The sequence below is a fragment of the Schistocerca serialis genome, chromosome 3 (genome assembly GCF_023864345.2).
Source record: "Schistocerca serialis cubense isolate TAMUIC-IGC-003099 chromosome 3, iqSchSeri2.2, whole genome shotgun sequence".
Taxonomy (NCBI): Eukaryota; Metazoa; Arthropoda; class Insecta; order Orthoptera; family Acrididae; genus Schistocerca; species Schistocerca serialis.
In genome coordinates, this window is record NC_064640.1 from 15,651,355 (window position 1) to 15,678,750 (window position 27,396).

The window sequence follows — 27,396 nt, forward strand, 5'->3', positions numbered from 1 at the left end:
CACTGCTGGCGGCTCACCTCCAACTGCGCAACGCTACGCGCTGTTCACAGCCAGCTGCCTAACACTACAATGGCAGACAACAATGCAAACTAGCCACAGACTGCACACAGCACAGCCAGTGATTTTCATACAGAGGTGGCGTTACTATAAAAAAACCTAAACAGCCTACTTACAGTTTCAAATGGCTCTGAGCACTATGAGACTTAACATCTGAGGTCATCAGTCCCCTAGAACTTAGAACTACTTAAACCTAACTAACCTAAGGACATCACACACATCCATGCCCGAGGCAGGATTCGAACCTGCGACCGTAGCAGTCGCGCGGTACCGGACTGCGCGCCTAGAATGCACCACTACTATTTATTTCCTTTCCTGTTACACCTGAAAACAGAGCGAGGGAAGAATAATTGTCTGTATGCCTCCATATGAGCCCTAATTTCTAGTAACTTATCTTCGCGGTCCTTACGCGAAATGTATGTTGGCGGCAATAGAATCATTCTGTAGTCCGCTTCAAATGTCAAATGCCGATCACAAAGATTTTCTCAGTAGTGTTTCTCGAAAAAAAAAAAAAAAAAACGTTACGTTCCTTCCAGTAATTCTCATATGAATTCCCAATGCATCTCCGTAACGCTTGCGTGTTTTTCGAACCTTGCGATAACAAATCTAGCAGCCCGCCTTTGAATTGGTTTGATGTCTTCCTTTATTCCGAAATGGTGCGCACCCAAAACACTTGAGCAGTACTCAAGTAAAGGCCGCACTAGTATGCTATATGCGGTCTCCTTTACAGATGGACCACACTTCTCTAAAATTCTCCCAATAAACCGAAGTCGACCATTCGCGTTCGCTACCACAGTTCTCACATGCTCGTCCCGTTTCATATAGTTTTGCAACCTTGCGCCCAGATATCTAAACGACGTGACTGTGTCATGCAGGACACTACTAATGTTGTATCAGAACATGACGGATTTGGTTTTCTTACTCATCCACATCAATTTACATTTTTCTACACTTAGAGCTAGCTGCAATTTGTAACACCAAGTCATCTTTTATGCTCCTACAGCCACTGATCTTCCACACCTTCCCTTACACCACAGCATCATCAGCAAAAAAACCATAGACTGCTGCCCATCCCGTCTGCCCTATCATTTATGTATATTGAAAATAACAGCAGACTTATCACACTTCCCAGGGCACTCATGACGATACCCTTGTCGCTGATGAACGTTCGCCGTCGGGGACGAGGTACTGGGTTCTGTTACTTAACAAGTCTTCACACCATTCACATATCTGGAAGCCTATACCATATGCTCATACCTTCGTTAAAATCTGCAGTGGGGAAATCTTGAAATAATAAATTTGTCTATCACCCTTCATCCGTAGTTCGCTGTATATTATGTCAGAAGACGGCAAGCTGAGTTTCACACGGAGGATCCTTTCAAAAACCGTGCTGATTCGTGGACATAAATCTCTCGGTCTCAACAAAATTTATTATATTCTAACTGAGAATATGTTCAAGGATTCAGCAGCAAACCTTCGTTAGGGATATTAGTGTGTAATTTTGAGGGTAAGTTTTTTACCCTTCTTAAATGTAGGAGTTACCTACGCTTTCTTCCAGTTGCTTGGGACTTGGCGCTGGGCGAGAGATTCGCGATAAATATAAGCTAAGGAAGGGGCCAATGTCGTAGAGCACTCTTTTTAAAAGCGAATTGGGATTAATCCGGACCTGGCGACTTATTTGCTTTCAACTCTTTAAGTTGTTTCTCTACGCCAGAGACGCTTATTACTATGTCGTCCACACGGGAGGCTGTTCGACTGTCAAACGCCGGTATGTTTTTACGATTGTGCTGCGTGAACTATTTCTTAAACGCGAAATTTAAAACTTCGGCTTCCGTTTTGCTATCTTCAACTAACACACCAGACTGGTCAACGAGTAACTGAATTGGAGTCTTAGATTCGCTTAGCGATTCTTTATAAGACAAGAATTTTTTCGATTTCTCCGCCAGACCTTTTGCTAATGTATGACGGTGGTAGCCGTATGCTTCGTGCATAGCTCTTTTCACAAACGCAGGTTTCTCTGCCAACCTTTGCCTGTCGTCACTTGCAAGTTTTCTTTTGAATCGAGAGTACACCAGCCTTTGCGTCCTCACGATTTCCCGAATTTCGTTGTTAAACTATGGTGAATCTTTTTTGTCATTAATCCTCTTAGTGGGCGCATAGTTACCAAGACCACGAGTTGCAATATGTTTAAACTTTGCCCATAATTCCTCTACTTCTATCATACTACAACTATGTGATGTCAGTTAACTGTCTTAGTGAGATGCTACCAATTGTTTATCTACTCCTTCTAGCAGAAACACTTTCCTAGCCTTCTTGAGTGATTTGTTAACTTTCGTAACTATAGCTGCTATAATGACAGCACGACCACTAATACCGTCACTATACTGAGGCTTTCGATAAGGTCCGGCCTATTTGTAGCTACAAGGTCTAAGATATTTCCATAGCGTGTGGTCTGTCGAACTAGCTGCTCAAGACAGTTTTTAGAAAATGTGTTCAGAAGTATTTCACATGACTGTTTGTACCCCCGCGTAATGAATCCACAGACGTCCCATTCTATACTCGGTAGGTTGAAATGGCCTCCTACTAGTATTGTATGATCTGGTTATTTACGCGCTTCTGACAGTAGACTTTATTTGAATGACTTTAACAGCGGAACCGGGTGACCGGTAAAAAATCCAACAACAAACATAGTTTCATCTAGATCTGTTGAACGTGAACAAACAACTTCACTTAATTTCCACCTCAACAGAGAGAGTATTTTTTCAACTACAATAAAAAAAATGGTTCAAATGGCTCTGAGCATTATGGGACTGAACTGCTGTGGTCATGAGTCCCCTAGAACTTAGAACTACTTAAACCTAACTAACCTAAGGACATCACACACATCCATGCCCGAGGCAGGATTCGAACCTGCGACCGTAGCGGTCGCGCGGTTCCAAACTGTAGCGCCTAGAACCGCTCGGCCACTTTGGCCGGCAACTACAATCAACACTCGCCCCTCCTATGCCGTCTAATCCGTCTTTCCGATATACGTTCCATGACTCACTAAATATCTCAGAGCTTTCTACTTTGGGTTTCAGCCAGCTGTTGGTCCCGAGACTAGTCTGAGCTCGAGAACTTTTCTCGCTCGTGTTACATCTAACACCTCTCGTTTGTCTCGTTCCTTCGTTTCCTCGGTCTCATACTGTGACGGGCATGTGCCGTGTAATTCAACTGTTTTGCCGGTAGGAGTGTGCTCTGTGAGGGTATCAAGTAAAGTCAGTTCTAGATTGCCGCAACTCCGCGGCGTATGCCGTGTTCCTTGACGGCGGTACAGAACGACTTTCTGTTTTCTTTAAACTCAGATGCTGCGTGATTATCGCTCGGGGAAAATGATGCACGGCTTTGAGACTGTCCTTCATAGGTGATTGGATTTAATGCTTCTCCATGGTCAAACAAGAGAGGGTGTGGTTTCTCAAATCAGTACGTAGTATGCGAACATCTTTGGCTACATCGAAATGTTAATTCTTTTGACGTTTTTCTTAGAGTCTTGTGATGCAGTCCTATACAGCATCAACGGTTGTCTAACTGCTTTATTGGGAACTTCAAATGAAGGAGGAATGGAAGATTAGTTTGTAACGTTCCATCGCCAACGAGGTCATTAGAGACGGAGAGCAAGCTCGGATCGGGGAAAGAAAATCGGCCGTCCCCTTTCAAAGAAACCATTCCGATATTTTTCTTAAGCGATGTAGGGAAATCAAGGAAAACCTAAATCTGGATGGTTGGGGAGGGGAGGGGGTTGAACCGACGTCCTCTCCAATGCGGGCTTCAGATAGTAGATTATTAATTCACACCACGCGTTATCCGAATCCAGCATGCGGCACTGTTAGTATACTTTGTCATCATCAACCAAGCCACACTTGGTGATGTGGCCTCTTGCAACATAGGACCCCAGCAGGTTCTTAGATTCCTGCCGATCTTGAATTTCCCATTGCCTATTCAGTCCAGCTGCCTTTCTTAAGTCTCACTTCCATTCGCCCGGTGATCCTCCCCTTGGTCTTTATTGGTAAACTGGGCTCCAATCTAGTACTTACAGCCATCTTTTCTTCGAGGGACATGACCAGCACGGTCAAGGTATTCACCCTTTCCATTACGTCACTGACTTTCGTTGTGCCTCTGATATCAACTGCTTTCTTTCTGTCTTTTTTGTGTAGCCCTACATTGATCTTTCGATTCCTCTTTGAATCACTATTAGTTTTCTAACAATGAACTCATTTAATGTCCACGTCTCACAGCCATAAGTTATTAGCCGCGGTGTATATTGGTCAAGAACTGTTTTCTTCAGCTCAGCCGGTATCTTAGACTCCAAAACTGAAGAGTATCTCCCAAAGCTTGCCAGCCCAATTTAATACATCGAAATATTTCTGGTTTTAGATCTCCTTTCATATTTACAGGATGACCCAGATAGACATCGGTTTACTTATTTCGACCGATATCGTTACAAAATTCATAGTACCGCTAAATTCTGGCACCAGTCGTGAACATACGTCATCTGACGCCGACTTCACACACACAGCACTCACTAAAAAGTCGTATTGTAAATCGACTACTTCATTATCCTGTAATTTAACCATGCTGAACCGGCCGTTGTGACTGAGAAGTTCAAGGCGCTTCAGTCCGGGACAGAATCCTGCTTCAGGCATGGATGTGTGTCGTGTCCTTAGGTCAGTTTGGTTTAAGTAGTCCTAAGTTCTAGGGGACTGATGACCTCAGATGTTAAGTCCCATAGTGCTCAGAGCCATTTGAACCATTTTTAACCGTGTTGACAAACTACTGATGTTTTTCCGCCACCTTAGGAAATTTCTCGTCAAAGGGGAAATCAGAATCTGCAGGTAGCTGTTGTGATTGCTGCTCCCCTACTTGCGCTTACTGTTGTTGTTGACTACTTCCATGTCGCCTGCCCGGACAGGAGTCCAGTAAACATCCTCGGCGCGTGGAGCCCTGTAAACATCTCCGCAGGCGGAACTGGGATAAAAAACGCATGAAATGTTCTAGCAAATTGCAATACTCTAGAAATAAGTCAGTTCTAGAGACTTCCAGAAATCGCAACTGTTAAACGGTTAATGATTGCAGGAGACGGGAATCTAACAGATGACTTTGACCGTCGGACGACGCACATCGCTGCGCAATATCTCTATACCTTACAAAAATTTATGATTTATGTATTTTCAGCATCTCTTGCTAAACTGTTATATCGGTTTCTACCAAACTTGACACACATATCACCTGATATGCGGAAAGAAGCACTGTGGGGGTAAGAATCACATACCTCTCAAAGGGGTTGGGGTGGACGTGGAAAAGGAGCGTAAAGCAGCGCGTGCGAATACAATGAGAGCACTTTGCCACAAACTGTACAAATAATGTCAAAGCTAAACGTAATTATTTCTTCTCTGACACTCCCAACAAAATGATGAAAGGAAAAAAAAAAGCTTATCGCTTACTACATTTTCGCGATTCATGCAGTAAAACTGCCGCATCAGACATTACGTTTTAATTTATTATTTCATTACTACTAACTATATTCGCAACATTTGTCGCAGACATTATCCACATATACCTCTGAATGTACCTGCAAAATTATGTAACTGTAGGACGCATAGTTCTGGAGATTTGAAGTCACAAACATTTAGATGCACGAAAAACTGTCGCATCATTCATGATGTTTAATTTATTCCTTCATTACTACTAACTCTATTCGCAACATACTTCGCAGTGTTCACATATACCACTGACCGTACCTGCAAAATTATATCATTTTTGGGCACATGCATCAGGTTATATGACGTCATAAACAACGAGATGTGTGGAAAAATCAGGTTTACTTAAAACGAAGTGCCAATTACCCACACTATACCCAACCAGAGTTTGATAGTGAGAGCACTTAGCGACTTGTAACAAACTTTTAATATAATTTAAAATCTTTTGGGAACGTTACTCGCTTACATGCTTCACGGTAAATATTTAATGCATTAACTGATTTGCAAAGTAATGAAATGTCTGAAGACATTTTATATAGGGAAATTTGATCCTTTTAAGAATCGGGAATTTACTGGCTACTTACCATCTGGAAAGAAGCAATGTGGAGTTAAGAAACGCCTATATCGCATAGCGATGATGATGATGTTTGGTTTGTATAGCGCTCAACTGGGTGGTCATCAGCGCCCGTACGAAGTCCCAATTTGTACACAGTCCAATTTAGACACTGTCACAAATGATGATGATGATGACAACACAAACAATTAGTCTCCGGGGAGAGAAAATCCCCAGTCCGGCCGGGAATCGAACCCGGGACCCCCTGATCCATAGGCAGCAATGCTAGCCACTAGACCACGATCTGCGGACGCTGCATAATGATGGGAGTGAAAAGGGGGTGACATTGAAGCATAACTCAGAAACACCTGGAGCCATTTCATCCTAATTTGTTAGGTACATACATGACTTAATATTAGTATTAAAATTCTGCGAGAGTAAGCCTCACTACTACCAATAGGAGAGGGAGTGTGGGCGAGTAGGGGTGATGTAAAAACGACCTGTTGGTATTTATTTTCTGTCTTTAGTTGACGTGAAATATTTTTAAAAGTATGAAGGACAGTTTGTCTCTTTTGTGCTGCTCAGTGTGTCAATCAGGTCGCGAGAATGAGCACTACAGCGAGACAATAACTTTTTTGTCAATGTAAGACCATGCTGACGGCTGAATACCACAGATAAATTTAACATCCTCTCTGGAGCCGTGCGGTGTAAAACAGCAGAGAACTACACATATACACGCGCAATATGGTTCAAATGGCTCTGAGCACTATGGGACTTAACTTCTAAGGTCATCAGTCCGCTAGAACTTAGAACTAATTAAACCTAACTAACCTAAGGACGTCACACACATCCATGCCCGAGGCAGGATTCGAACCTGCGACCGTAGCGGTGGTGCGGTTCTAGACTGTAGCGCCTAGAACCGCTCAGCCACCCTGGCCGGCCACGCGCAATATATGTCACATACGTATATGTCCAACATCTCCTCGCCGGCCGCGGTGGTCTAGCGGTTATAGGCGCGCAGTCCGGAACCGCGCGACTGCTACGGTCGCAGGTTCGAATCCTGCCTCGGGCATGGATGTGTGTGATGTCCTTAGGGTAGTTAGGTTTAAGTAGTTCTAAGTTCTAGGGGACTGATAACCACAGTCGTTAAGTCCCATAGTGCTCAGAGCCATTTGAACCAACATCTCCTCCTAAACCCCTGGTTCGATTTCAACCTAACTTGGCACACACTACCTCTCACTGGAATAGGGGTGGGGGTTATAACGGTGTCATGGAAAGAGAAGGGAGGGAGCAGGAAATAGACAGAGGAATGGGGATGAGGATATGGACAGGCAGAGAGAGGGGATGAGGAGACGGACAGACAGAGAAGGGACAGGCAGAGAGGGAGGAATAAAGAGATGAAATACTTATGGACTACAGATTACGGATAACTTAAATTTGAAAGATCACTTACATAGTGTTGTGGGGAAAGCAAACCAAAGACTGAAATTTATTGCCAGAACACTTGGAAAGTTGTGTTCAACCACCACTTTTATGCATTCTTCATCCCACCAGTCCAGCGGCAGTTTTACCAGTGAAGATGGCTGGTAGTTGGTCTGAGCCAATTGAGTCCTTTGTCGTCTTCCGTACGAAATCTGTAGCTATGGATCGAGGCAAGAAGCACGTGTCTGCTGCATTGCTTCAGCCGGCTAACTCTCTGGTATTCCATGGCTGAGTATTACTTAGGTGAATGACAAATAAATCACACTCCATACCGAAAATGGTCAAATGTGCGTGAATTCCTAAGGGACCAAACTGCTGATGTCATCGGTTCCTAGACTTACACACTACTTAAACTAACTTATGCTAAGAACAACACACCTAAGGGAGGACTCGAACCTCCGGCGGGAGGGGCCGCGCAATCCGTGACATGGCGCCTGAACCGCGCGGCCGGTCCGCGCGGCTCACTCCATAACATCACTGCTATTATTTATTTATTGCTTATCGCGTTACGAGTATTTTAGCCCCACATATTCAGATGGAGATTTCTGTTAGCTTATTGAAATATAGATGAGACTTGTTTTCAATATATTGTTGCTTGTATGTTGAATAATTACTGCAAGTATTGCAACAAATAATTTCGATTCGTGACAAATGCTGATATATAGGGTGTAAGTTGTTGTAAATGTGTTTTTAGCTTATTACTTCGTTTCAACTGCTAATTTGCGCTGCGTTTGGCATACTTCCCAGAAAAAAAGAGTTACTTTCTTACCCCCTCATCACCTCATGTACCTCTACATCTGGTCACAGCTAAATCTTAACCTAAATATTGTGAACAAACTTCTAGCATGCTGGAATAATAATAGGTCAGCAACTTCTAATACTCAGTACAACGAAAAACCAACCAAAGTCGCAAATTTCACTTTTTTATTCACTCGCTGACTAGTTTCGGGCCGGGGCCCATTTTCAAATCATCGTAAGAGACAATCAGGTTGAGATTCCCGAAAATGTAAAAACCACGTCAAAAATGAGCAAACGGACAGTTGGAGCGCATTATCTGTATGCGCTGTAAATGTTCGTTTACAAATTTTTGACATGGTTTTTACATTTTCGGAAATATTAATTTGAGTATCTGTTATGATGATTTGAAAATGGGTCCCGTCCGGAAGATAGTCATCGAGTGAATAAAAGAAGTAAAATTTGCAACTTTGGTTGGTTTTTCGTTGTACTAAATATTGTGAAGTCTGTTACCATTACTGCAGAAAGTAAGTTGGTGGCCGCGGCTAATAATTAAAGCTCTTCTATCGCAATGCTTTAAATGTATTATTCTCCTCAAAAGGAAGCTCTGAAATAAAAGTTAACTTTCTCATCCTTTAATTAAATGGCGCTATACTGTCTTGGTTGCTGTGCATATTCACACCATACTAATTACAAATGCAGCATCAGCTTTGAGATAAGCCAGGATCATTCATTACGAAAGAAGTTTTAAATTTTCCTGTTCTGAGTTTTCAAACTTAGTTCCCATAAAACCGAGATTGTCGACATCCTACAATTATCGCACAACCACTTCAGGGTCGCAAGTGTTTCTCAGCCTTGGCGGCAGCTCGCAAGATATGTTCCTCGTGTTCGCGATGCTATCTTTTATTCATTCCCTCCAGCTGTGTACTTCTACCTCGCCAAACACTGTGATCTGTATGCCAATCGAATTCCATACGAGCATAAAATATAATTAAGAAAACCATTACCACCCAAATATTATCGTTGAGTAAACAGAATATATTCTTACAGAAGGAAGATTCAAGTTCGACCGTGTTTCTTCTATTCCGTCGATTAGAGAAGACAGTGCTCGAAGTGGCACTGAACGAGGATGGAGATGGAAATTGTTCGTGTCTTTATCAAAGGACCAATTCCATTGGTTCATAAATCTGGATGCGGTTTGCTTCCCGAATGCATCCAATGTCCTAAACAGAATATTCATAGTGATATGCAGTATACTGCTTACCATCTACTTGTAGCAGCTGCATGCTTTGTCATCTGATGCACTGAGGTGGGTATGAATATCGAACAATATGTGAGTATGCTGCTGTAAATTGCTCAAAAGATGTTTTGTACCACCGGTTTGATTTGCACGACTAGAGGGGCCCCACCAGTCCTGGTGGAATTTTGGATTTTTCCCACAGCCACGACTCACTTTCACACCCGGCTAACGGACCCCCGTCATGTGCAATTTTCTCAAAATTTATCTTTTCTTGGGTATTTTCGACACAATGTTTGAACGAATGCCACCCCACCTCAGCCCCATCCCCGCCGCCCCCGCCGTCCCCGCAGCTGCGATCGAGACGTGACACAGCCATAGCACAGTTGGATTACTGTAGCGACAGTGAAACTATTAGAGCACTAAAAATAGGGCTCGATAGCGGCATAGCTAAAAAAAACACAATCTTAGATATTAAAGAGGTTATCCTCCACCGCTTTAATTAAACAAAGCTGTAAACGCTTGTGCAGGCGTTATGTTCAATAAAGCAATGTTTAAATTTCGTCATACACTCAGTGTGCAATATATCTACTGAGGATTTGAGTGTATTTCGTTCTTACGACATATGTGTGGTGTCACCGCCAGACACCACACTTGCTAGGTGGTAGCCTTTAAATCGGCCGCGGTCCATTAGTATACGCCGGACCCGCGTGTCGCCACTGTCAGTGATTGCAGACCGAGCGCCACCACACGGCAGGTCTAGAGAGACGTACTAGCACTCGCCCCAGTTGTACAGCCGACGTGAATAGCAATGGTTCACTGACAAATACGCTCTCAATTGCCGAGACGATAGTTAGCATAGCCTTCAGCTACGTCATTTGCTACGACCTAGCAAGGCGCCATTATCAATAGATATTTAACTTGTGATGCCTGTACCGTCAGACCGATGTACACCACTTATGGATTAAAGTTAAGTATTACATCAACTACGTACTTTATTTGCTACTATTAATTCCCTTAACTGTTCCAGACCTCGCGCCGGCCTGCGTGAGCTTAAGCGCGTGCCTTTCGGCTTCCTCTCATAGTGACTTGGCTGTCTTGCCAAGTCACAACAATATGTATGTACGCTTAGATATTATGGACATCTACACTTTATTTAAACAACTGCAACGAAGCGAACAATTTAGAGGGCGTTCCTATGCTTCATCTACATCTGTATGATTACTCTGCAATTCATAATGAAGTGCCTGGCAGAGGGTTCATCAAGCCACCTTCAAGCTATTTTTCTACCGTTTTACTCTTCCATAGCGCGTGGGAAATACGAACACTTAAATTTAACCGTGAGAGCTCTGATTTCTCCTATTTTGTTTTGATGATCATTTCTCCTTATGTGGGGTGGCGCCAACAAAATACTTTCACACTCTGAGGCCCTGATGTAATGAAAAACGCCTTTGTTTTAATGATGACCACCCCAATTCGCCTACCATATCCGTGGCACTCTCTTCGCTATTTCGCGACAATACAAAACGAGCTGCCCTTCTTTGCACTTTTTCGATGACCAGTGTCAAACATATCTGGTAAGGATCCCACAACGCACAGCAGTGCTCTAGCCGAAGCCGGCCAAGCGTAGCGTAGGCAGTTTTTCTTTCTTTCTAAGTGTTCTGCCGACAACACGCAGTCGTTGCTTTGCTTTCTCCACATTATCAATGTGATCGTTCCAATTTAAATTGTTCGTAGTTGTAATTCCCAGGTATTTAGTTGAATTTATAGTTGATGCCCTCACAGTTTTAATTATTTAGAGTCAGTAGCCCCTTTTCGTACCATATAGATACCTTGTCTAAGTCATTCTGAAATTCGTTTTGATCATCTGATGAATTTACAAGACGGTAAATGACGACAGCATTATCTGCAAACAATCTAAGTGGACTGCTCAGTTTGTCCGCTAAATCGTTTATTTAGATCAGGAACAGCAGAGGTTCTGTAACACTTCCTTGATGAACACTAGATATTACTTCTGTTTTACTTGATCACTCTCCGTCCATTGCTACCAACTGTGACCTTTCTGACAGGAAGTCATGAATCCAGTCACACAGCTGAGACCATAGTCAACAGGCGTGCAATTTGATTAGAAGCCGTTTGTGATGAAGTGTGTGGAAAGCCTTCTGGAAATCTAAAAATACAGAATCTGTTTGACAGCCTCTGACGAGGCATTCATTACTTAGTGAGAATAAAGAGCGGACTGTATATCACATGAACGATATTTTCTGAATCCGTGTTGGCTGTTTGTCAATAAATCGTTTCCTTCGAGGCAATTCAAAGAGTTCGAGCACAGCATATGTTCCAAAATCCTACTGGAAATCGACGTTAGCAATGTGGACATGTAATACAGCGAATTACTCCTGCTTCCTATCTTAGCTATAGGTGTGACTTGTGCAACTCTACAGTCTTTAGGTATTGATATTTCGACGAGCGAGCGGTTGTATACGATTGCTAAGGACGGAGCTATTGTATCATCATACTCTGAAAGGAACCAGACTAGAATACAATCTGGACTGAAGACCTTACCTTTATTGAGTGAATTAGGCTGCTTCGCTATACCGAGGATATCTACTTTTAAGTTACTCGTGTTGGCACTTCTTGATGCGAATTCCTGTCAGCAGTAACATTACAGTGTGTTAACTGTAAGATGGCAGAGTTGTGAGGGGAGTGCGGGGAGAGGAGGAAGCAAGCATTGCCTGGCGTGGGGTGAGGAGCCGTTTGAGGGGGGGGGGGGGGGGGGGGGGGGGACGATGCACGCCTACCAGTTGCAGTGCTGGCACTTCGTAAACGGAACGGAAATCGTCATGTACATTAAAAAATGTATGTATGTTTGTCTACTATGCGCTCACAAACCATTCATCCGATTGCAATGGACCTTTGATAAGTTGTTCTCCTAATTGGGGTTAGTGTAGCATGTGTAGCGCAATTCATTAGGTAAAGATTTATCATGCAGCGGAACCGGGTTCGATTCCCACTGCTTGCAATATTTTTTTTTTCATTTTATTTCATCTTGGATCCGACACTTGCAACTATCAGTCCTCTCGATGAGTGACACCAACGACACTCTCTTCACGTAAGACACCCTTCCTCTGCCAACATTTATTAAACGTTAAGTTACTATCGATCCACGATTCATCGAGATAAAATATTTCTCTGCCTGCTTCCCTGAAGTTCTTCATGTCAACAATGAAACGAGATCGCCAGTGCACACTGTCTGGACGTTCTAACAACAATTTCCTCTTGTTTTCCACCTTACGCCATATGAATCCCATAGACAAAAGTACTTTTCTCAGCGAGACAATACTCCACTTCCAGCGTATTTTGTCGTGCAAAACTGGAAGCAGTGTTCGCAGGCTCCGCACAATCTTCTGCACTGAATAAAATTCCGCTATCGTGTCGCGCACTGTATGTATTTTTTTGAATTTGGAAATGTACTGTAATATGAATGTGTTTCGAAATAATACAGTAACGAGTGGTGTTTCCAAACAAAGAAATACGGTAGCAAGGAAAAATGAAATATAAGGTAATTCGGACGAAATAGGGGGCTCCATCAAAGTGATCACGAACAAAATATCTGAAATGGAAACTCACCTTTTCTTGCCAGACGTTTGTGGTGATACGCCAGGATGATTCTTGGAAAATTGTTTGAATCTTCCAATTCTACTCATGCTTTGTCCTGTGTATGTAGCAGCTCTCACTCAAGATTTGTAAATGGGATGAAGCAATTTTTTGTGCTCCCTTTCCCTTTCGCAGCATTCAATCACACGCAATATAATTTTGCGAGCATCGCTACGTAATACTGGTTTCCTTCTAACCGTAGGCCTACCGGTAGGGGTTGTTGGCGACTCCCGAGATGGGCCAGCAACTGCCTCTTCACTCATTTTGATAATGTTTAGCACAACTGCACAATAAAAACACGCAGAACAGTACAGTGCAAAACAATAACGAAGCAGACGACAATGGCTACCTTGTACAACACAGTCAGCTACGTAATGTTGGCAGCAGTCGAAACTGCGTGCCTACCGAAGCCTCCCGACGCTTACCGACTTCTACCGATTCAGGACTTGGAGAGGTCTGCCATCTAAAAGTTTACACACTGTACCATTGTTATCGCTCAATGAGAATATTGACTGCGTCTTTCCGCTGGTGTACTCTGCATACAACCAGAAGGTTTTTTGGTTTTCTGCCAGATTTCGAGACAGTTTCGCTGTGAAAATTATTAAAAGCTTCTCGCATTGAAGTTCGCGCTACATTTCGAGCTTTGTAAAACTTCGCCAATTTTGGGGGTTTTGCGTTCTTTTAAATTCAGCATGTTTTTTTGTTGTTTCTGCAGCAGTGTTCCGACCTGTTTTGTGTATCATGGAGTATCAGTACCATCCCTAATTAATTTATTTAATTTATATCTCTCAATCGCCATCGATACTATTTGGTTGAATTTAAACTACATCTGGTCTACGCTTATATAATCAGAATGGAAGGAACGAAGACAATCTCTTAGGAAGAGAGAATTTTTATCTGTCTTCTTAAATAGATGTATTGGGGCACAAGAAAGGAGCCTCCCCGAAGATTGCGAGTGAGCAGTGCAGTCGGGTGAACCCTGGGAGTCAAGGAATAACGACTGATCCTTTCACACCAGAAACATCTATATACAAGCCATTTTTAGGGCCACGGCTAAGCATTAACTCAGTTAACATAGAAGGAGTAACATCAATTAAAGAACTGCTAAAAGAACTATGCAGACAGCACCAGTATCATGTACTCTGCATACAGAAAACACACAGGAGCTGCGACATGCGTAGACCGAAAATAACTAGAATGCGTCTTGCAGCCGGCCGGAGTGGCCGTGCGGTTCTAGGCGCTACAGTCTGGAGCCGAGCGACCGCTACGGTAACAGGTTCGAATCCTGCCTCGGGCATGGACGTGTGTGATGTCCTTAGGTTAGTTAGGTTTAATTAGTTCTAAGTTCTAGGCGACTGATGACCTCAGAAGTTAAGTCTCGTAGTGCTCAGAGCCATTTTGCGTCTTGCATCGAAAGATCACATGATAAATACGGAAGCCCTATCTTTGATCATCCAGATGTCCAGATTATATTTACAGCACTCACAGAGGAAAATGACATCGAAATCCTTACTATAGAAACAGCTAATTGCACCATTTCATCTCCCAACAAACCACCTAGTGAAAAATTCACAGTTAATAAACCAACAAATACCAAAATAAACACGTGAAGATTGTGATTGGCGACTTCAGCAGCCACAGTAACATTTGGGACTGTGATAATGAAGATGAAAATGGGGCAGCAGTACTAGAATGAGCAGAAATGAATAATCTAACCCTAATCCATCATCATTGAACAGCGGCAAGTGGAGGCGAGGGTACAATCACGTTCTCATATTCACAAACAACAACGTTCAACGTTAGCAATAGAGTATAAAGTCTGTGTGTTCTCCATCTACATCTGCATCTACATATATACTCATGTAGCCGCCAAGCGGTGTGTGGCACATTCGCGCCAAAGTCATATTCCCCCCCCCCCCCCCCCCCCCCCCGTTCCACTCGCGGATCGCGCGAGGGAAAAACGACTGTCTGAACGCCTCAGTACGAGCTCTAATTTTCCTTATCTCTGATTGGTGATCATTGCACGATTTGAAAGTTGGTGGTAATAATATATGCTCTACATCCTCGGCGAAGATCAGATTTTGGAATTTAGTGAGCAGCCCCTTCCGTTAAGCGCGTCGTCTATCTGCAAGTGTGTCCCACTTCAAACTTTCTATGAGATTTGTAACGGTCTCGAGGTGGCTAAATGTACCAGTCACGAATCTTGCCGCTCTTCTTTGAACCTTCTCAATCTCTTGAATCAGACCTAACTGGTAAGGGTCCCATACAGACGAACAATTCTCTAAGACTGGACGAACTAAAGTATTGTAAGCAATTTACTTTGTTGAAGGACTGCATCGATTCAGGATTCTACCAATAAACCGCAATCTAGAGTTCGCCTTACCCGTTACTTGTGTAATCTGATCGTTCCATTTGAGATCATTTCGAATAGTCACACCCAGATAATTGACGGATGTTACCGCTTCCAAAGACTGAGCATTTATTTTGTACACGTACATTATGGGGATTTTGGCTTTGTTATACGCAGTAAGTTACGCTTACTAATATTGAGAGATAACTGCCAGTAAATACACCACGCATTTATTTTCTGCATATCCTCATTTATTTGTTCACAACTTTCCTGTAGACTACAGCATCATCGGCAAACAGTCTAATTCCGCTGTCAATACCATCAACCAGATCGTTTACGTAAATCGTAAAAAGCAGCGGACCTATTACGCTGGGGCACACCTGATGTTACGCTTGTTTCTGTTGAAGTATCCCCATTCAGGACAACATACTGCTCTCTGTCAGTTAGAAAACTTTCTACCCAACCACATATGTCATCGGATAGACCGTAAGCGCGCACTTTTTGGAGCAAGCGACAGTACGGAACTGAGTCGAAAGCCTTTCGAAAGTCGAGGAATATGGCATCAACCTGGGATCCGGTATCTAAGGCCTGTAGTACAGCATGCACAAGGAGGGCCAGCTGTGTCTCGCATGACCGCTGTTTCCTAAAACCGTGCTTGTTTCTGCAGATGAGCTTCTCAGAGTCTAGAAAGGTCATATACTATACTTGAACACAAAATACACTACTGGCCATTAAAATTGCTACACCAAGAGGAAATGCGGATGATAAACGGGTATTCATTGGACAAATATATTATACTAGAACTGACATGTGATTACATTTTCACTCAATTTGGGTGCACAGATCCTGAGAAATCAGTACCCAGGACAACCACCTCTGGCCATGATAACGGCCTTGATACGCCTGGGCATTGAGTCAAACAGAGCTTGGATGGCGTATACAGGTACAACTGCCCATGCAGCTTCAACACGATACCACAGTTCATCAAGAGCAGTGACTGGCGTATTGTGATGAGCCAGTTGCTCGGCCACCATTGACCAGACGTTTTCAATTGGTGAGAAATCTGGAGAATGTGCTGGCCAGGGCAGCAGTCGAACATTTTCTGTATCCAGAAAGGCCCGTACAGGTCCTGCAACATGCGGTCGTGCATTATCCTGCTGAAATGTAGGGTTTCGCAGGGATCGAATGAAGGGTAGAGCCACGGGTCGTAACACATATGAAATGTAACGTCCGCTGTTCAAAGTGCCGTCAATGCGAACAAGAGGTGACCGAGACGTGTAACCAATGGCACCCCATACCATCACGCCGGGCGATACGCCAGTATGACGATGACGAATAGACGCTTCCAATGTACGTTCACCACGATGTCGCCAAACACGGATGCGACCATTATGATGCTGTAAACAGAACCTGGATTCATCTGAAAAATTGGCGTTTTGCCATTCGTGCAGCCAGGATCGTCGTTGAGTACACCATCGCAGGCGCTCCTGTCTGTGATGAAGCGTCAAGGGTAACCGCAGCCATGGTCTCTGAACTGATAGTCCATGCTGCTGCAAACATCGTCGAACTGTTCGTACAGATGGTTGTTGTCTTGAAAACGTCCTCATGTGTTGACTCAGGGATCGAGACGTGGCTGCACGATCCGTTACAACCATGCGGATGAGATGCCTGTCATCTCGACTGCTAGTGATACGAGGCCGTTGGGATCCAGCCTGGCGTTCCGTATTACCCTCCTGAACCCACCGATTCCATATTCTGCTAACAGTCATTGGATCTCGACCAACGCGAGCAGCAATGTCGCGATACGATAAACCGCAATCGCGATAGGCCATAATCCGATCTTTATCAAAGTCGGAAACGTGATGGTACGCATTTCTCCTCCTTACACGAGGCATCACAACAACGTTTCACCAGGCTACGCCGGTCAGCTGCTGTTTGTGTATGAGAAATCGGTTGCAAACTTTCCTCATGTCAGCACGTTGTAGGTGTCGCCACCGGCGCCAAACTTGTGTGAATTCTCTGAAAAGCTAATCATTTGCATATCACAGCATCTTCTTCTTGTCGGTTAAATTTCGCGTCTGTGGCACGTCATCTTCGTGGTGTATCAATTTTAATGGCCACTAGTGTACGTTACATGATTCTACAACAAGTCTATGTCAGTGATATTGGCCGGTAATTATATGCATTCGATTTTCTACCCTTTTTATAGACTGCTATGAACTGGGCCTTCTTTCAGTCCCGTGGAACTTTCCGTTGTTCCAATGATCTCTGATAGATGATGGATAAGAATGGTGCTATATTTGTAGCATAGTCAACATAAAATCTTACTGGGATACCGTCTGGGCCACATGCCTTCCTAGCGTCTGAGGATCTTAACTGTTTTACAGTCCCAGATACACTAAACAATATGTCAGCTATCCTTGCGTTTGTTCGATAAGTGAAAGAGGGAATGATGCTGCAGTCCTCAACTGTAAACAAGTTGTTGAAAGCTAGATTTAGAATTTTGGTCTTCTGTTTATCATCAACCATTACATTTCCCGTGCAAGAGAAGGTACTGAATTATTTGTAGCGTTCATAGATTTTACGTACGACGAAAATTTTTTGGGGTTTTTTTGGAACCTGCAGATAAAATATTGCTTTCAAATTCGTTAAAAGAATCTCTCATTGACCAAATTAACAACACAGACCAATAATCTGCCAAATATTTGCAGTTGCTAGACCTCAAAAACTTCTATTTCGGAGGAGGTTTAAGTTTAGAAAGGCGGACTGGCCAATTGCAGATTTACAGGATGCCGAAGCGTCTTCTGTGGAACCAACACCAGAACGGTACGACTTTTTAATTCCAGAATTTCCTACACTCAAGCCGTCTAGTTTTCTAGCAACTCTTTATTTCTCTTCCTCCCGGGTCTCTGGTATCAACTGCTCGTGCAACTTTGCAAAATCAATCCAGTCATCACCATCATAATCACAGTCATCTGTCCCCATCCACTCAGTATTTAGCTCCTAATGCAAGGCTAGCTGTTGTTCATCATTATACAATATGAAATTTTGGATTTCATCAACATTCTCACCTTCCTTACTAACTGTATCATTATTCACAGTATTGTTATCACCTATACCATTTTTTCCAATCACAAATACAAATTCTTCATCCAGTGATTTAACATCTTTATCCCCATTAACTACTTCCTTGTAAGCATTTTTGAACACCTCACCTTCCCTACATAAATCCCTGATTTGCCTGGCATAATCATGCTTGCTAATCTCCCAATCATCAGGTGTCCCCTTCTGAAACCATTTTGCCCTGGCGACCCAATCATCAGAATCAAAATCACTCTCTGCTTCATTCTCCCATGCTTCCTTGAAAAAATGTGTCTGCCCAGCTTCTTCACTCATACCATTAGCAACAGACATAAACTTACTTGAATCAACAGAATTCCTCACTGTTTCAACCACAATATCAACACCTGCAGCTCCATTCTGCACATTAAAAATTCACCCACAACTACTGCTCGTTCATCAGTTACAGGAACTATAGCCTACTCTTGGTGCATTCCCTATCATTACTGGAGTGAGTGTCTCCACATACTTTAACAACACATTCTGCAGCCTTGTCAGCATATCAACTTCATTACCCGTGCTAACATCTGATGTAATATCCACTGCCTGCTCACTACTTAATACATTCATACTGCTGGAGCACATACCTTTCTGTATATCTCGATCTACAACAACATTGGAATGAGGCACTGTGGCCTCCACATAATTTATACCTCTTACCACTGGTGGAAGTTCCATTGCATTCAACACATTGCTATTTCTGCTGTAATTCACATACACAATATCAGCATCGCAGCACCATTTTTCTCCCACAGGTTGCACTGCTGATACATGCTCATTACTGAACATACTTGCCAAGACAATACTATTTTCATATTTATCCCCAACATTTTGATCCCTTTGATTTAACAAACCCCCAACATTTATTTCTTCCTCCTGATTCCTACATTTCCTAATATTTACTTTTAAAGGCCCTCCTCTTATCATGCTGATTAAACCAGCCTCCAAACATCTCATCATTACCCATAATTGACTCCATTCCACAAATCCTTTCTTCCCTCACTTGTTTATTTTTATCATGATCAACAAACCACCTGTTAGTTTGCCTATAACTCTGATTCCATACTTTCTCTTCCCTTGTTCCACTGCTTTTGCTTGCATTTAAGTACCTCCCATTATCTTGCATAAAACTATTCAAAGATCCACCATTATTTCTCCCAAAACTATTTTCCCCTTTCATGGCCTTATTTCCTGCATGGTTTATTGTCCCAAATTGGACACTGTTTGGAGCAAATCTAAATTTAAAGAATTTTGTCCCTGTGGTCCTCTTGCATTAATTTCGCCTCTCCCATCTCTCTGTTCTTGCATTGGCCTTTGATCACTCCTGTTTCCATTTCGCCATGTACCTCTCGGGTACTTGAGATCATCATTAAATCTGTCCCAGTTATTTCTCCAAATTTCATTTGGAATTCTATCTCTGTTTTCCCACCAGTTACCATTCTGATTTCTTTCCCTGCTTGAATTATGATGGTTTTTACCCCGTCTCACATTATTTCTTCTCTCTCCATTATTCCTCTGATTATTCGCTGAATTATCCCCCCCCCCCCCCCCCCTGAGTTTGGCTTGTAGCACATTGCCTGGTCCATTCTCTCAATAAAATCCAAGAAATTTTCTATAGAATCTCTTGGACAATGTATCAGTTCACAGTGTACATTTTCAGGTAGCCTTCTCCTTAGAGTAGAAATCCCCGTCAAAATTCCCAGTGGCCTATCCAAACGTACCGAATCCTCCTGACAAAATTCTCTCGTGGTTTGCCTACCTCCTCTGTAAACTGGCCCATTCAAAAAAATCATTCTGTAACGTGCATTGTTTTGCTTGGCTCCAATACCTAATTAGAAACACCTGTTCAAATATACTATATGATTTAAATTGTTCACTACATTGATTTGCCCACATCTGAGCAGAAACCTCCAATAATCTTTTTACCAGTTTAATTTTGCTGTTGTCACTCATATCATCAATAAAACAATCCTTGCATGCTGCCAGAAAATCTACACCATGATACTTGCTTTCTCCTGAAAAAGTTTTACCACTGGGTACTTGTACCATAGGCCACCCCATACTTTCATTAGCCCCACATAATTCTACATTACTTAACCTACTGTTAAATTTGTCAATTTCTACATTACTCTTTACAGTAACAGCAGCCACATTTTCAATTTCCTTTCTTAGGTCGCTAGCGGGCTCTGCCAGTTGACCTAATAATAAAGCTCTGTTTTTATCACAACTAGCCACAATCTTACGATCCATATCAGTCATAGTTTGCCTTGTCTCATCATTCCTTGTGCCACACAACTGACTGCCTGAATCAATTCTACCCCTTAATTCAACAGCAACTGCATCAATCTATGCATTCACGTTTCCTTCTACCTCCTCAAATGTTTCTTATAAATCCCCCAATTGATCATTTAATTCTCTGATTTTTGTCTCCAAAGAACTTTCCACATCCCCCATATCAGTTTTTAATTCAGTCTTGAAATCTCCCATATCAGTTTTTAATTCAGTTCTGAATTCCCCCATTTGGCTCATTAATGATCTAAGCATAGCCACTACACTAGCTTCTGCTTCTTCTCACTTTCCATGGGGGCTCTGAGGCTCACCCCCATTCCCTGTAGACTCAACAGCACTATCTGACTTTTTTAACACCAGCTCGCTAAATTCGGACTCCATAGCTAAACTGGCTGTGAGATAGAGAACTGAGAAATTAATGCGCCTGTCGCCAACACTTCGCTGCTGCTGCGTGACGACTGTTGCCTGATGCTGTCGATTGCTGTGCGGTGTGGCGTGGAACGGCTCGCATCTTGGCAGCGGAAGCGGCCCCACCTCCGAGTGCGGCGGCGTCAGCGGCGCTTCAAATCCCGCATTGGAGGTCGGCGTCGGACTCAGCGCAGTGCTCTGCGATCGGCAACACGTTTCTTCTTCACTTTCAAACACAATCCTGCGCTGCCTACGGAGCCTGTTCAGTTAAGACAATCCCCGACGAGCCCCCATATTACGACGGTACTGGACGCTACACACTGTAGTTGAATAGTTTGGTTCGAGGCCCCAGGTGCTATGGCACGAAAATATATGTTACACTCAGCTTAATTGAGCGGCCCAGAGATGCGGCGGGTCTCAATGTTTGGCTACGTTTTTTGTCATAGGGTGCCAGCTCACACCTGTCGTAAACTCAGTTTCTTAAGCTAAAAAAAAATATTAAGGAATAGAAAAGCAACTGGAATCACTCAACAGAGGACAGTCCAGTGGACCTGACGGGATACCAATTCGATTCTACGCAGAGTACGCGAAAGAACTTGCCCCTCTTCTAACAGCCGTGTACCGCAAGTCTCTTTAGAGGAACGGAAGGTTCCAAATGGCTGGAAAAGAGCACAGGTAGTCCCAGTCTTCAAGAAGGGTCGTCGAGCAGATGCGCAAAACTATAGGCCTATATCTCTGACGTCGATCTGTTGTAGAATTTTAGAACATGTTTTTTGCTCGCGTATCATGTCGTTTTTGGAAACCCAGTATCTACTCTGTAGGAACCAACATGGATTCCGGAAACAGCGATCGTGTGAGACCCAACTCGTTTTATTTGTTCATGAGACCCAGAAAATATTAGATACAGGCTCCCAGGTAGATGCTATTTTCCTTAACTTCCGGAAGGCGTTCGATACAGTTCCGCACTGTCGCCTGATAAACAAAGTAAGGGCCTACGAAATATCAGACCAGCTGTGTGGCTGGATTGAAGCGTTTTTAGCAAACAGAACACAGCATGTTGTTCTCAATGGAGAGACGTCTACAGACGTTAAAGTAACCTCTGGCGCGCCACAGGGGAGTGTTATGGGACCATTGCTTTTCACAATATATGTAAATGACCTAGTAGATAGTGTCGGAAGTTCCATGCGGCTTTTCGCGGATGATGCTGTAGTATACAGAGAACTTGCGCCATTAGAAAAGAGTAGCGAAATGCAGGAAGATCTGCAGCGGATAGGCACTTGGTGCGGGGAGTGGCAACTGACCCTTAACATAGACAAATGTAATGTACTGCGAATACATAGAAAGAAGGATCCTTTATTGTATGATTATATGATAGCGGAACAAACACTGGTAGCAGTTACTTCTGTAAAATATCTGGGAGTATGCGTACGGAACGATTTGAAGTGGAATGATCATATAAAATTAATTGTTGGTAAGGCGGGTACCAGGTTGAGATTCAATGGGAGAGTCCTTAGAAAATGTAGTCCATCAAGAAAGGAGGTGTCTTACAAAACACTCCTTCGACCTATACTTGAGTATTGCTCATCAGTGTGGGTTGACGGAGGAGATAGAGAAGATCCAAAGAAGAGCGGCGCGTTTCGTCACAGGGTTATTTGGTAATCGTGATAGTGTTACGGAGATGTTTAGCAAACTCAAGTGGCAGACTCTGCAAGAGAGGCGCTCTGCATCGCGGTGTAGCTTGCTGTCCAGGTTTCGAGAGGGTGCGTTTCTGGATGAGGTATCGAATATATAGCTTCCCCCTACTTACACCTCCCGAGGAGATCACGAATGTAAAATTAGAGAGATTCGAGCGCGCACGGAGGCTTTCCGTCAGTCGTTCTTCCCACGAACCATACGCGACTGGAACAGAAAAGGGAGGTAATGACAGTGGCACGTAAAGTGCCCTCCACCACACACCATTGGGTGGCTTGCGGATTATAAATGTAGATGTAGATGTAAAAAAAAACAATGAAGGCAGGTATTGCGGTGAATTTTAAAAATATTGAGTCACTCACGTTGATTTATAATTTGAACAAGTAGTTAACTTCTATTTTTCAATATATTCACTAAACACTTAAAATGCAGTCTGAGGGGCTTGTACGTAAGGGCGGCCTTTAACACCTGATGCTACAACACTTCACTATAAAATTCATATGTCGCGTTGACGGCACTCGACAGCCTGTTCACAATTCACAAAATACACTCTTGTCTGCTGTCCTAAACCACTATATGGCGCTCCACTTGATCGGTTTCGATCGTCACTACATACATATTTGTCCCCGAACGCTGCTATCAACCCACTGCTACCCCCAGATGCGCGGCACGTCCGGCTCTTAGCGTCGCTCAGAACCAACTCCCCTGTCAACAAAGATGGCCGCCCTGTGCACCCCCGAAACGACCGTCTGACTCAAAACAATGTTTGACAAAAATAATTACGAATATTCTAAAACTAAACACAAAAACACATATGATACGTTGAAAAATATGGAAAATTTCGGGGCAATAACAATTTAAGGTCCAATTTTCTGTATCTGCCACCGTTTTTCACAAATAAGGTTCTTGTGACGTGATATTGCTTTTCCTGGATTTTTGATACTAAACATAACTAAACAGATAAAAATACATACTTCATTACTCATCTAACTCAATAAACATTAGAATGTTGCAGCTAGTTTCGTCTCTTTAAATTTATTTATTACCAAAAACACAGTTTCTCTCTGTCGAATCCCATATTTCGACCTCTCATTAAAAATTGACACAGATTCTGCTAAATCGGCTATGATTTCTCGATGCAGCTCTACTAGCCGCATCCGTAGACACTTTGTTCGTATTAATTGGCCAAAGCATTGCCGAGATATTAGCTTTTGAACTTTCATAAATTTACAATTTTTAAGACAACAATAACGTTTAAATTATTATATATTTTTGTGGGGCGTCTAGATAATTCAGCTTTACATATTTTTCTGTCCATGAGTGTCAACTCGCATCTCCGTGTCACTCTTAGTTTTGTTTTTATCAATTTTTCTGTGGCATATAAATTTCTCCAAGCCCTCCAACACGGCCATACGCTCCCGCTCGGGTTTTTCCAAGGTCGCGTAATCGCCAGCCGCTCGCCACAGCTCCGTAGCAACCGCCAGCCACGTGCTCTGCGGCGGGAAACTGCCGCTGCAAACTCCCACCACAGCTTGTACGGTTTGACAGTATCGTTGTCGCCCATGCATGCGGACGCGTTTTTTGCTGCTCCAGTTTCGTTCTTTCCTAGTTTGCTGCTATTTCTCTTCGAACAAGAGGTGGTGCAATTCCCGCAATGTGGTAGAGCCATTCAACTGTAGCTGACTTCAAGTAGCCTGTTACAATTCTGCATGTGTCGTTTAGTGCAACATCCACCTGTTGACTTATACCAAACGGCACAGGCATACTCTGCAGCAGGGCAGTATAATGCCATTGCAGAAGTTCGCATGGTTTCAACTTGTCTCCCCCACTGTGATACGGCCAGTTTTGTCTGTGGGTTGTTCCTGGTAGAGACCTTTGAATTGAAAGTCATGCAGTGTTTTTTGAACTTTAGAGATCTGTCAAGTGTTATTCCTAAGTATTTTGGAAGGTCACAGGGTTCCATTTTAACCGCTGACCATTCTATCATTACTTCTTACTGTGTCCTATTAAGATAAGTGTTTAGTTTCAAGAATTTTCATGTTTATCTTGGTAAAAGTCTAGTGGTACTTGAAGCTGTGGAAAAGCTGGTTGACACAGCTAATTCTCTCATAATGACCAGTGATACAGGTTACAACAGTTGTAGTCACTGTATAGCACATAGATGTACATGAAGGATGTGAATGTGAGCGATGGACATTGAGTGGCATTTTTCTTATTGTTTATAATGATACGGATATTGATTCAATTTTTCATGAGTGTTGATTGTGATTTGATCACACGCAAATTTTGTTGTTGTGTGGGGGTGGAGATAGTTCAGCATGGGATTGACCGATGAGAATATGGAATAGAATGATATACATATAATATGTTCTTGTATTCATTGAAGAAATGTTTAGATTTGGGGGTATATATAATTTGTTTTTTATTTTTGTTTATATGTTTAGGATTATTTAGTTTCAAGGTAATATAGGCTGATTTGAGGATTATGTTGTACCATGAGGTATTTTATATATTTGATTTTATTCAGTTTGCAGTTCTGTAATTTTCATTGGTCACTGAGAAGCAGTTAGATTATTGTTTGGGTAAAAACTAGAGACAGGGTTGGTGCTGGAACCTACCATGGAACCCATCATAATAAATTTTTCAGGCTGTTGTGGTTACATATTTTCTTAGTTTCACTTTGGTTAGAGAAACCTTGGCTCAATGTTTTGCAGTTGCAATGATTTGGGCCGTTTCTGTTCTTGGATGGAAAAAATTGTTGCGATCAAAGAAAAGTCTGTAGCCAGCATGTATTTCTTGGTAACACTACCATCTGTATGTTTGTGTCAGGTTTCGCCTTGAAATTTGGCTTTGACTGCGTCAGGTCTGGATAGCAGAGGGGGTGGGTTTGCATCCGACCAGTTCATGGTACCCAGACACCTTTGCTGATAAGAAATTGATCAGATGAATTTTGTTTGTTCCTGGTAGAATCGAGTTAGCTGACTGGCAGGAGAACTTGAGAAACAGCGCCAGAGGTCTGAGGTGCAGCACATAAGACAACAAAAGGTGTAGTACTTACTGTATGTGCTGCGTAATATCAACTTAGAAATAAACTGCATCGAAATAAAACATTGATAAGAAAAGGAAAATATTTAGAGGATTTTAAGAAAAGTTGCTGGTTCACCTTCGATTCGTTTATGTTTTGTTACTCACAACCTTTGACCAGTCATATCAGCATCATGGAAATGCTGATGAGTAAATGTATTTAGCGTAAGTTTAGTTAAGTTAGGGTAGGAAGTGCTGTCGCATAAGATAATATAGGGACTTGTTCATTTCGATTTTTCTGCTGTCATATGTAGACTTTATTTTTGTGTATTATTTCGTTTCTGAGGATGCACTTGCGACACCATGCACTGCGTTTATGGAGTAGCAAGTGGGGATAATTGTGAGCGTACAAGCTGTGGTGGGAGTTTGCAGCGGCAGTTTCCCGCCGCAGAGCACGTGGCTGGCGGTTGCTACGGAGCTGTGGCGAGCGGCTGGCGATTACGCGGCCTTGGAAAAACCCGAGCGGGAGCGTATGGCCGTGTTGGAGGGCTTGGAGAAATTTATAAGCCACAGAAAAATTGATAAAAAAAACTAAGGGTGACACGGGGATGCGAGTTGTCACTCTTGGACAGAAAAATATGTAAAGCTAAATTATCTACACGCCCCACAAAAATATATAATAGTTAAAAGTTATTGTTGTCTTAAAAATTGTAAATTTATGAAAGTTCAAAAGCTAATATCTCGGCAATGCTTTGACCAATTAATACGAACAAAGTGTCTACGGATGCGGCTAGTAGAGCTGCATCGAGAAATCATAGCCAATTTAGCAGAATCTGTATCAATTTTTAATGAGAGGTCGAAATATGGGATTCGACAGAGAGATACTGTGTTTTTGGTAATAAATAAATTTAAAGAGACGAAACTAGCTGCAACATTCTAATGTTTATTGAGTTAGATGAGTAATGAAGTATGTATTTTTATCTGTTTAGTTATGTTTAGTATCAAAAATCCAGGAAAAGCAATATCACGTCACAAGAACCTTATTTGTGAAAAACGGTGGCAGATACAGAAAATTGGACCTTAAATTGTTATTGTCCCGAAATTTTCCTTGTTTTTCAACGTATCATATGTGTTTTTGTGTTTAGTTTTAGAATATTCGTAATTATTTTTGTCAAACATTGTTTTGAGTTAGACGGTCGCTTCGAGGGTGCACAGGGCGGCCATCTTTGTTGACAGGGGAGTTGGTTCTGAGCGACGCTAAGAGCCGGACGTGCCG